Genomic DNA, 10,484 nt, shown 5'->3' with positions numbered 1-10,484 from the left:
TGGGGGAGGAAAGACGTTTGAGCATGAGTCATGTATCCCTCCATGGTCCTGCCCCACACAGGTGAGCAGGTTTCCCTTTGGAACTGGATGGAGAGGTAACAGTGAGATGACCCCACTCCCATGCCTGCTTGTTCTTGCCATGAACTCCTCTAGAAGCTGGGCATGAAGCTGTCACTAAACAAGGGTTGTAGACTCAACAATTGCACAATCTATAACAACACTGAACCTGTACATGAGACCATCCCAGGAGCTCAGTAGGAAGATGTGTTGGATTTGAGAATGACATCCTTCTCTTGGATCCCAGGAAAGCAGGCAGCACTGAGCCACACAATGGGACAACCTGGGCAAGCAGATGGTCTCTGGGAGATGCATTTCACTGTACAGGTGACCCACAAACATACAGGACCCTTTGAAAGGACGTACCCAGATTCCCCCATGTTCTTGTTTGTCCAGGCATGACAAAACTAGGGAGGCCCCCTTCTAATATCCCCATTCAATGGCATTACAAACCCTTCCCTGATTCCCTGCTCAACCCAGCACTGCACACATTCCTCATCCTCCAGTCCATCCTACTGGAAATTTCTTAAGTGTATCTTCAAGCCCCCATGCTGCATGAATAAAGAGATCATGGCATCGTTTTTTGTTAATGACTCTGAAGGGCTTCGTTTTTGAGTCTTTCAAAAGAGATTCATTCTATGATCACATTATAGCCTCCATGAGCTAATGTTCAATTAGAATAAAATACATTTGGAATACTTGAAATGTAGATGCGTAAAATGTACCTAAAAACCTTGGATGAAGCTTGAAAGTAAGAAAGAAGAAAAAGAAGCTCTGGGCTTCCTTTCAGGTCAATAGAGGGAAAGAACTGAAGACAAAGATCTCATCAAGCAAGTGATGAATACAGGTTCATTTGGTAGGCAGCAATCTTTCTTCATGCTGAATTACTGGAGGAAGATGCCTCAAGACTTTGAGTGAGAGTGAAGTATAAATAGAAACATATTTGCAGAGCACGTGATTTGGCCCCAGTTTTGTCTTACCAGACACAAGGATCCCACTATCTTCAAGAGTCAAAGAATTCCCAGATTACCTGTCCTTCCCTCACAGCCTCCCTCCCTGGCATTTCTTGGGATATGCTCCTGGTAAGGGTCTGGTTAAACTATGCACTCATCACTTCCCCTTAGGTATGCCAAGACCTGCACCTGCACATTCTTCCATCCTCCTGGATGCCCACTTGCCCCTCTTGGTTGGGGACACCGTGGTAACAATATGTACATAATCCCAGGTTCACCCATTGCCACTCACACTCTACTGGCCATGTCCTGACAACAAGGTCAGATTCACTTCTTGGACTGACTCGGCCAGAAATGGGTAAAGGATGTGGAGTTGAGCATTTGACCAGGGTCACAAGGCAGGAGGGACTAAGCCACAAGTGGGGAAACAAGTGACAGACACCTGACTCTGGGTGAGCACTGCTCTGTGTTCCAGTAACTGTTCCTCAACCTACCAGTTGGAACATGGTGGGCAAGTATGATGAGGGAACAATGTTTCCCTGACTGAGGTTTACTCTGTACTGGGATCACATACTCAGCACGGGGCCTGGGACACAGTGACACATGAGACAGAAGCAGATCAGTTGTTCCCAGGGTCCTGAAGAGGTGAAAATGGAGAGTGACAGCTGAGTCGGTGAGGGTCCTGTTTACAGAGAAGAAATGTTCTGGATGCGACAGTGCTGATGGTTCTTCAGCATTGAAATGTATGCGTCGGGATGCTGATATGAACACCTCAATACAATATTAAAACATTTAATTTAATATGAATTAAAAATTAATAATAAAAAAATTCACAAATAATGTAAACCATGATAAAATAATACATAATAAAGAATAGGAGGGGTCTTGTTGGTGAGGGGAACACTGGGTCCTCTTCTGCAGCTCCTGGATGTTGACATGGAAGTTCCACCTCCCTTGAAGCTCCTGCCTCACCCAGTGGACCTGGTGTAAATAGGGGCTCCAGCTCTTGAGCTCGTCCCAAATCCAGAGTTGAAGTGCTTTCTAACTGTGCTGTTGGGACAGCAGGTGGTAGCCTTGGTAGTACAGGTGGCACTGGAGCTACAAAAGGAGGAGTATATTCACCAGCATGACAGCATTCCCAGGAACCTCTCCAAAGTCAGAAAATATCCCACTACCTGTGAGATGCCCAAACCCCTGATTCACAGGCCAAGAGCTCTTCCCAGGGAGAGGTCCAACAAATATATATTCTGACAGTCCACTTCGCTGCTAGCCCAATACCAGCCCTGGGACCTCATTCTTTGGTTCTCCCCAATATCCTCCCCTCAGGCTCAAAGGAACCAAGCACAGTCCTCTTACCCTCTGGCACAGCCTCTTCTATCTTGGGACCCATGGGGAGTGCTGGCAAGATGACATATGAGGAGGGGCAGTGTACTGGCCTGGTGACCAGGATCAGATGCAACACCAACACCTGTTGTTGGGCTATGCCCCTGCTCATGTTTCCCCGAAGGGAAGATGTTACAGAGAACTCCCTGCCCAGGGGGGTGGGCACCAGGCACTGCCCCAGCTCCTCCAGGATGTTGTCCACAATGATCAGCTGCATTTGGCGGGTGCCTTCTGTGACCACAGGAGTCTGTTCTTCACACTGGAGGGTCAGGAGAGGAAAATGCTGTCAGTAGTAACACTGGGATCACCAAGAGAGTTGGGAAAAATGCTCAAACCTGGAAATCCCAAGTCCTCACAACTAGTGGAAAGAGGTGGGACATGGATGTCTTTAGCAGAAGAATGTTTTAAACCTTAGTGCATTCAGGTTATTTTTTAACCTCAGTAATAGCAGCCTTCCTTTATAAAAAGTCTGTCATAGTATTACCCCCTTTGTCTTCACAAATCTGTGCCGTTCTATAGAAGAGGAAACAAGGGCTGGCCAAGACCATGTGGCTGCTGGAAGACACAGGTCAGACCCAGGACCCTTTGATTCTACAGCTGCTAAATGTCACCTCTGTGGTGCCTGAGGCCAGGTCTGCCCCTGTCATGTAGGAAATTCTCCTGAATCCTCCCTCTTTGCCCAGATACGCTCAGGGAGACTCACCCTGGGATCCTGTATTTTATTTCAAAGCCATGCACTTCTTTCTTTTTCATATTAAAGGAAGCTTTGAGAATCTGAGTTAGCCCTGATCCTGTAAAGGGGAAAGCGCCTGGAAGTTCCAGGGTGGGAGAAAGCCCCTGGAAAGTCCAAGGATAGAAGCTGATGACTCAGTAGAGAGAAGTTCCGTATGACATTTAATGAACTCAAATGCAGGTCATTATTTCATGGGGCAATGTTAAATTATAAGAGCAATTTGATGTTTTTGTCCTAGTGGACACCAGAGTGACAACATTAGAAAGTTAGATCATATGCAGGGTGGATGGATGGCAGAGAAGTAGCCACCACCATCAAAATGCTTTGGGATCCTTGAGGGCTTCAAGTGATTTGGCCCCTGCCCTTCAAAGTTTAAATCTGCTTAACCTTCAGCCTCACCATCTCATTCCTTGGCATTTACTCTGGGTGACTGGGACACATTAGGGTATTCAGGGACATACAATGTCTCTCAGGCTGGTTGAAAAAATTAGCAGAAGGAGCCATGTTAAGGACCAATGGTAGTGACAGGCGGCCCCTGTCAACTCTGTCCTCCCTCTGAACCTTCACACAGCCCTGTCACCTGACATGGATGGATCATGAAGGTGAGCTCGGTGTGATGGCATGTTGCAGAAGCACATGTATTATCATATAATTTCACTCTCCCCACATTTTTAGGCAAAACAACTCAGGAAGACTGAGTATGCCTAAGGATGGAGAGGTATGGAGGGCCTGTCATGGTGACAGCAGGTGGGACACCTAGGTGCTAGAGCACCTGGGGGCAGGTAGACAAAATGACCAAGGACATGTCACTAAGAAAGGCTGTCATGGTCTGTCATGAGGAGGAATCACTATGGTCGTCTCTTTTGTGATGTTCCAGGAATCACTGCACCTGGTCAAGGCAGAGACTGGATGCAGAACTCCTTGGAATAGAGGACCAACACAGGGGAAGCTCAGGGAGGAGTCTGGGAGTGCTGTCTGGGCAGGATTTGAGACCCGGAGCCCCCGGCTGACTTGGGACCTGGGTGAGGACCCTACTGCTGCCATCTCACCACCAGCCTGTTCTGGTCCCTTTGGGTACTCTGGCCTGCCAGCGCTGTGGTCATAGACGTATTGAAAACACCATCATCCAGCTCTGTCCTGGCCTCCTGGGGGGAAATCTGTAAAGACAAGACCATCAACCAGGCAAGGAGGAAAGGAGGTGACAGCTACACAGGGCTGGGTTAAGACCTGGGCAGGTGGTGCCACTCCAACTCTTCCCTGCCCACCCTAGAGCCTGGACGTGTTGGGGTCATGATGAACCCACCAGATGTCCATTCCCAGCCACCTGCTTCTACCCGGGGTCTGTCCCCACTCTTGTCCCTGCCCTCATGCACCCACAGAGGGAGGGGTGCTGCTGAGACTGCCCAGGCAGGGCCACAAAGTCAGCTTGGGGCATCCCCCTTCTGGGACCCCTGGGTTACCCTTGGGTTCCTCCTTGGAAAATTCCAGAATCTCCGAGGGTGAGAGCTGAGCCAGCGCCTGCACTGTTGGATAAGGCTCTCACGGTGGAGTTTCCTGGACCCGCGGCCTCGTGAACCCGGTAGACAGCAAGAGAACATGTTGGTCTCTTCAGCCTCTCTACCGGAGTGAGTGGTTAGGGGTTGACTCTGGAATGTAGGTGCCTAGTTCTTGGGGTTCCAAGTTCTGTAGGGCTCTGTCTCCAAGGAAGTGAGGTCACTTCCTGCACCCCCTCCTTCTGCCCCCTCTGGATGAAAGCTCCCTACCTTTTCTCTCCTCTTCCCTATCATCTCCAGACTGCACAGTGTCACTCACACAGCCTTCCATGCTGCCCCTAAGGCCTGGGGACATCAGGAAACAACTGAGGTGTCAGAGCCTAGGTGAGACCTGGGTCTCTTCCTCCCAGTTCTGTGACCCTGACACTCCTTGTGCCTCAAAGGGCCCCCCAATTCCCCCCTTCTGCTTGAGGGGACAATTCTAGCTTCTCCTTCCCAGGGACATCATCAGATGGATGTGCAACAATTCCTATAAATCTGCAGGGCTGGTGTGACCTGTAGCTAAGTCTTTAGCTCCATTTAGAGCACCTTTCTTCAATGCATACTTTTTATACGACAAAATATGCCCAATAAATTATTTATAATTCTTTGGAATGTCTTTATTCCATTCCTCTATTTTTCCACTCAGTCCTTTCTGATGCAGAATTCACATTTATCGAATTTAAAATTATGTGCTCTATTAAAAGATTCTTCCCCTAAGTACAGATATTATTGTAAAGTTATAGAATTTTCAAATTAATTCATGTTCCATTTGAGCTCTCAATTATTTATTTTGTTTGGTTTCTTCTATTTTGTAAGGGTCTTCTTAAAATGTCTTATTTTTATGTTTGTTGTCAGTTATGCAATTTGCCAAAATCTTCAAGAGTTAAAAAAAGTTTTCTTGTACATGATTCATTGAACATATTCATTAAAGATTTCCAACTTATTTGAAAGAAAAAGCTAAAATACAGGACCTACTTACCAAAAAAAGTGTTATTAATTACTGTTGAGGAAACACACATTGATATTTAAAAAATATATTTTTATTAAGAAATCTTTAAGCACATACAATCCATCTACAGGATACAATCAGTGGCTCACAATGCCATGACATAATTATGTATTCATCACTATGGTCATTTTTGAACATCTGCATCACTCCAGAAAAAGAAATAAAAAGAATACAGGAAAACTTATACATCTAATACCCCTTGCCTATCAACACAAGATGATTTACAAAGCAGTTCTTCTGTGGTTCAGAGGTTTCTAATATCCAATCCATGAGGGATGACAAAGAAAGTGCTTTATAAAATGTTATCATTTAACATCAGCCACTGTAAGAAATTTTGCAGATCAGTTACTTTGTGTATACATAGAAAAAGTGGTACATTTGATTGGCCTGTTTTGATCGACAGTTTGGACCCAGTTATGAATTAATCTGTGTCAAAACCAATTCCAAGTACGTTACTGCTACATGGGTTTCTTAATTTAGTTTGAATGTTATTTTTACCAAAATATGTACCTGTCCAAATTTGTACTATTATAATCAAGTCAAAAGCAATTTTTCCTTCAATGTTGAGTTTTTAACTGACGTTAGAATTCTGAAGTCAGTTAAATATGGCAGTTAAGAATGTCAGATAATTCATCTGTGAGAGAATGAACTTCCAAAGACTTAGCTTTGATTTTATAAACTGAATTAAAAAAAGGAACTGTTATTGAAATTAACTTATCTGATTTTCTATTTGAGGCACCTGATAATACTGATCTGCCACTGGCATTCTGTCACTGTTTTTAAAGTCCTCTGCTAGCAGAATATTTACTGCTTCAGTTTCTCCATGTGCACAAGAAAACTTCAGCTGAAAATGAGTCAAATTAATTTAAAAGAACAGTTCTTTGATCTAAATTAAAAATTATTCATACACTGACTTGTAAATGTACCTTCTGCCACTAGGTGTCTTAAAACTTCTTCTGGAACAGTCTTTTGGAGAAACAAAAACACCTGACTGATTAAACACACACTTTCATTTCCTTGGCCTATGGATGGATTTGACTGACTGCACCCCATTCTTACACAAAGCACCAGGTCTCAGGCATTATGCAGGGTTTAGTTTTAATTCTCTGCTGTGCAAGGCCCTTGAGTTTGCCATGGAACTAACTGCCTTCTTTAGTTCCCGGAATGGGCAGAGCTGTCCTGGCAGCCCATAGCTTCAATGCAAAGTCATCAGCCTCGTTTTTCCTTTCTATTTTTGGACCTCACTATCTTACAAGCTCAACTTGAAAAAAGATGGCGTTTCTTCTCTGTAAAATGTGAAAAATAATAATAGCAATTTTAGAGTTAATGTATGTAAAGCACTTGCAAATGTGCGTGACAAATTATTAGCAACATAAAAGTTTTAGCTTTTATTATAGTTTTATATGGTAATTTTATACATTTACCACAGCTATGTTTTCCAGAATTTTTAGTCCAATACATTACTAGATGTGGAAGTGTGGTTGTAAATTTTACAGTATATATTATAAGTAATTTTTATGCTATCTACATGTTTTGGTTTGAAACTGTTAGCCACCCCAGAATAGCTTTGTTCTTATGTTCCTGAATGAGTATTTTCATTAGTTTGTTTCCATGGAGATGTGACACACTGAATTGTGGGTGTGATCTTTAGATTAGAAGAGGAGACTCCATTCAAAGTGGGTCTTGAATAGGTTACTGGAGTCCTTAAGAGAGCCAACACAGGGAGTCATTTAGGAGAAAGCTTAAATGCAGACAGTTTCATAAAGCAGAAGCTGCAAGGGATGCCAGGAGCTGAGCTGAAGCTAGACAGAAACCAGAGCTCAGCAGATGTCACCATGTGCCTCTCCTTGAGAAACCTTTATGTTGTCTCATTTCTCTCATCCCATTTTTGTTAAGAAGGCTTTCTCAATCCTTTGGTGAAGGGTCCAGGCTCATCCTGGGATTTCTGTCCCTCCCACATTGCCAGGGAGATTTACACACCTGGGAATCATGTCCCATGTAGGAGGGGGATGGCAGTGAGATCAGTAAAACTTCTTCATCTTTGACAACTGAGTCATTTTATTTTCATTATGTCAGAAGAGCAAAATGAAATTTATATCTCAAGAACCATAAATCCTTACTTTCTTCACTTCCACCTCAGTTAATCCGTCCTATCTTCTTTCTGCATCCATAACTGATGTAATTGTTCCTTAGTCTTTTAATATTTTTCATCTTCCCTTAATTATATTTCCTCAGATACTGTTGTTTTCTTTGGAAAATTGTCTTCTACACTTACTCATATTTTCAGTTTTCTTGGACATCTCCCAGTACCAAACCATATTTTCTCATTTGACTGTTTAATAATTCCTGCATAAAATTCAAATTTATTTCTTTACATAAGTGTTTGATTTATCCTGTACTAACAGATAAAATTAAATCTGTGGCTTCATGTGTTATAATCATAAAAGACTACATTTGCTTCAGTTTCCTAAAATATATTCTAAGACTCTTCTTTTCAACACATCTTGAATTACTGAATATGTTTCCTCTCCAAACTTCATTGAACTTATGCATTAAGAGTGTTTACAATTATATCTATCATCCAGTAAAACCTTGCTGTCATTACTATTATATGTATTAAATTTTAAACTGAATTTCCTGTCTCCATAATGGAAGCCCACTTAAAGTATGGCTGTACTACAGGAACTAACACAACATCATTAATCCTGATATTTGCATAGGACAGGCACCCACAACAAAGAATTATGACAATATTGCAAAAATTGAGATACCTATATATTCTACTTTGCTAGTTCCTGGTGTGCAATATACCATAAACGGAATGGCTTTTCAAAAGGGGAATTTAGTAAGTTGGTAGTTTACAGTTCTAAGACTGTGAAAATGTCCCAATTAAGCAGGGCTACAGAAATGTTCAATCTAAGGCATCCAGGGAAATATACCTTGGCTCAAGAAGGCTGATGATGTTCAGGGTTTCTCTCTCAACTGGAAGGGCACATGGCAAATAAGGTGACATCTGCTAGCTTTCTCTCCAGGCTTCTTGTTTCATGAAGCTTCTCTGGGGACATTTTCCTTTTTCATCTCCAAAGGTCTCTGACTGCAACAGCTGTCATGGTACTCATGGCTCTAAAGCTTCCTCCAAAATGTTTCTTCTTTTAAGGATTCTAGAAAACTAATCAAGACCCACTTGGGATGCATGGAGTCACATCTCCCTCTTGTCAAAAGTTAATACCCACAACTGTGTGTGTCACATCTCCATAGAAATAATCTAGCTTTCAACCTACAGAGCTGAATAGTGATTAAAAGTAATGGTTGCCTCTACAAGATGAACCAAGATTAAAACATGCTTTTCTAGAGTGTATAACCCTTTCAAACCAGCACACCAATAGATGAACTTTTACTCATAAGAATGATGAACCACTGAAGAGAACATCCTGCTTTACACTCTTACTCTGGTGTGTAATATATATACATATATAAATAAGTATATATTACAATCATATTGCTAACTGACTGCAAAGATAGGCAGGGGAGAAATCTTTCATAGTTACTCATTCAAAGATAATTCCAAAAAGGGAACTCTTTCTAAACATATGCACCCTGTTTACTTCTGTTTTGGCTTGCTAAAGCTTCTGAAATGCAATATGCCAAAAATTGGTAGGCTTTTACATTTGGGATTTATTAGCTTACAAATTTATAGTTGTGAAAATGTCACAATTAAGAACGCAACTGAATGATAACATTCTCTGAAGATGGGCTGTTGGCATCCAGGGTTCCTCTGTCAGATAGCAAGACACATGGCCACATCTGCTGATCCTCCTATCCTGGGCCTCATTGCTTTTAGTTCCTGTTGCCTCCTCTCTGAGTTACTGTGGGTCCTCACTTAACATCTCTTTGGCTTTCTCTCTACACTGTCTTTCAGATTTAATTGCCTTTTATCTGCCCATAAAGAGATCTGTATAAACAGAAGCACTGCTAGTCTGGATTAAGAGGGGCAGAAAAGGGACACTTAGGAGGAAAAATAACTTCAGAGGCAGAACTATGGAAGTGAATGTCCAAAATCAAGAAACCACAGGCCAGGAGAGCAGACCATCTGAGCACCTGGAGAGGGTGAGTTTGCTCCCAAGACAGAGGGTGGACCTGCCGCCTTGTTGCAGTGGAAGTGTTGTGCCACCCCGGACCATGGAGACAGTGGTGCATGTTCCTTGGGGATTAAGGAGAGACTGGCTGCTGTCCATTATTCTGGAGGGGTTGAGGATGTGCCCCAGAGATGACAGAGAGCCTGGGTCCTCCCCTGATGCATAGAGAGAGTAGAGCCAAGAAAAAGGTGGTCTCCCCAGTGTCCCCCAAGGCTGCATTCAGAGAGAGGCAGGCTGTTGCACGCGTCCTTGGAAAGAGTGTGACTGCCGCTTTACAAACCTTGTGGATAAATGATTCTCAGTAAATTTAATGGCATTTGCCCACAGTTTTCCAGAAGTATTTTGGTCCGGTAAGACCTGTGTTCCTTCCAGTTCCTCCTTATGGAAATGGAAATACGTAGCCTATGACTGTTCCTGTACCTCCTTTGTTCTGTTGGCAGCGGGTAATTTGTTCTGAGTTTTACAAATTCAAAACCAGAGGAAAATTTTGCTTCAGGACAGACCATGTAGCTGACTTTGGAGATTTGTAGGGTTTCTGACTTTGTATTGTATTTGCATTGTTACTGAAATGGTTTAAGGCTTTCTAATATTGTTATGGAATAAATGTATTTTGCATTTGGAAAGAACATGTCTTTTTGGGGTGCAAAGAGTGGAATGTGCTGGTTTGAAGCTATTATG

At 42.9% G+C, this 10,484-nt stretch overlaps 1 long non-coding RNA gene across 11 annotated transcripts in view; it reads right to left on the bottom strand.

Moving 5' to 3' along the window:
- Window positions 1-1,786: 1,786 nt before the first annotated feature.
- LOC143673851 (uncharacterized) overlaps window positions 1,787-10,484 on the bottom strand; it is a 135,348-nt gene continuing 126,650 nt past the window's right edge. For 9 of the 11 annotated variants that reach the window (XR_013170731.1, XR_013170732.1, XR_013170733.1 and 6 more), the window contains 4 exons: window positions 4,890-4,964; window positions 4,176-4,283; window positions 2,367-2,652; window positions 1,787-2,108 (listed from right to left, as the gene is read on the bottom strand). This is a non-coding gene — a long non-coding RNA (uncharacterized LOC143673851). The remainder of the gene's footprint in view (window positions 2,109-2,366; window positions 2,653-4,175; window positions 4,284-4,889; window positions 4,965-10,484) is intronic. The other 2 variants (XR_013170734.1, XR_013170730.1) reach the window with 2 other exon arrangements.

The sequence above is a fragment of the Tamandua tetradactyla genome, chromosome 2 (genome assembly GCF_023851605.1).
Source record: "Tamandua tetradactyla isolate mTamTet1 chromosome 2, mTamTet1.pri, whole genome shotgun sequence".
Classification (NCBI taxonomy): Eukaryota; Metazoa; Chordata; class Mammalia; order Pilosa; family Myrmecophagidae; genus Tamandua; species Tamandua tetradactyla.
The sequence above is the reverse complement of the archived record's forward strand: the minus strand, read 5'-3'. Positions and strand labels throughout refer to the sequence as shown.